The sequence below is a fragment of the Saccopteryx leptura genome, chromosome 2, assembly GCF_036850995.1.
Source record: "Saccopteryx leptura isolate mSacLep1 chromosome 2, mSacLep1_pri_phased_curated, whole genome shotgun sequence".
Lineage (NCBI taxonomy): Eukaryota > Metazoa > Chordata > Mammalia > Chiroptera > Emballonuridae > Saccopteryx > Saccopteryx leptura.
The window spans coordinates 140,722,719-140,724,584 of NC_089504.1; the positions used below are offsets into that span (position 1 = coordinate 140,722,719).

Below are 1,866 nucleotides of genomic sequence, written 5' to 3' on the forward strand. Positions count from 1 at the left end.
TTTAAAGACTCTCAAGGCCTCCCTTTTATACTGCATTTTTCTGACCTTCCTCATTCCAAATAGAATTGGTCACAGGACCTATAATGTCATTACTATAATTATTTTTGTTTATCTCCCTCTGGTAAACTAACTTCTGTAAGATGAGAAAATTATGTCTGAATTATTTTTATATCTCTAGGACACATTACTGTTGAAGGAATGAACGGAAATGCCTAATCTGTGCACAATTTTAGCTTTGACTCTTGTTTATAATTTCTCCATTGACAATGATATGCAAAGTGAAATAAGCTAGAAAAAGACAGATACTGGTACTGTACCATATAATCTCACATATATGAGATACCTAACATAGTCAAACTCAAACAAAAAATAGAATTGGGGTTGCCAGGGGTGCCAATGAGGGAGAAATAGGTTGCTGTTGTTTAATTGGTGTAAAGTTACAGTTTTGCAAGACAAAAATATTTTAGGGATCTACTGTACAACATGGGGAGTATACTTAACACTACTGAACTGCATATCTAAATATGATTAAGTTTATGTTACCTGGTTTTTCCACTTTTAAAAAATGCATATATGGTGGGCCCTGGCCAGCTGGCTCAATGGTAGAGCATTGGCCTCGTATGTGAAAGTCCCAGGTTTGATTCCTGACCAGGGCACACAGGAGAAGTGTCCTTCTAATTCTCTACCTTTCCCCCTCTCCTTCCTCTCTATCTCTCTCTTCCCCTCCTGCAGCCGAGGCTCCATTGGAGCAAAGTTGACCCAGGTGCTGAGGATGACTTCATGGCCTCCACCTCAGGCGCTAGAATGGCTCCAGTTGCAATGGAGCAATGGCCCAGATGGGCAGAGCATCACCCCCTAGTGGGCATGCTGGGTGGATCCCAGTTGGGTGCATGTGGGAGTCTGTCTCTCTGCCTCACCATTTTTCACTTCAGAAAAAAAGAAATGCATATATGGTATTATAACAGAAACTCTTATATTATTAAATTAGCTGAGATACTTGAAACACAATAATCATATTGAATTTGATATATGTCAGTTTCAAAATAGGCAGAATTACAAGAATCTATGTTGTAAAATTACATGTTGATTTTTTTTATTTTAGTTACTTGTTAATTTTTACTCTTTCAGTCCTCAGAGATCTACCACTTAATGTTTTATATTGACTTATTTCTTTTTTAATCCATCTTCTATTCCCCAATGTTTAGCAAAGGATATCTACATCTTGAAAATTTTTTAAGATGTTCCAACTGAATTAAATACTTTGTGATGGGACTCCCATATCATAGTCCTGTTTTCTCTGCTATTTCATCATTACTCCATTTTCATAACAGAGCAAACTATTTTGATACTAATATATAACGCACAGCTTACCTGTAAGAAGAGCATGTCTTGTTAATTGTCATTGCAAAACTTACAAATAAACTGTCCTTGAAGAGGTTACTCAGAAATTTATTACTAGCACTATTAAAATGACATTTACTGATTTGAAGAAATTTCACTAAAATCCCTGATGGTTAAGTGTTGACAAAAAATAATGCTCCCAGTACTACTTTTGTTAATTTAGTATGTCCTTGTCCCAATGCCAAGCCTCACTCAGTGCTCTAGGGTTTGGCAAAGAAAACATGTTTTCCATAAAGTAACTTTAAAGATTTCAGATATCGACAACCCTTTTGTATCCATTGTCAGTTATGTTAAAGTAACACTTTCTTCCTGACTTTTCATTTCATATAACTATTACATGAGTGAAGCGGAAAATACCCTTTTCATACTTTTATTCTCTTATTGATTGTCATTTTCTGGATTTCTGACATCCTCCTCACCTCACTGACTCTTCTGCAAACCATAGTAAGGGAACAGAGGAAATTA

General features: G+C 36.1%; 1 non-coding gene across 1 annotated transcript; it reads left to right on the top strand.

The window, feature by feature from the left end:
• Positions 1 to 580: 580 nt before the first annotated feature.
• Positions 581 to 656, top strand: TRNAT-CGU (transfer RNA threonine (anticodon CGU)). Its single transcript has one exon. It is a non-coding gene; the product is annotated as a tRNA-Thr (tRNA).
• Positions 657 to 1,866: the final 1,210 nt, after the last annotated feature.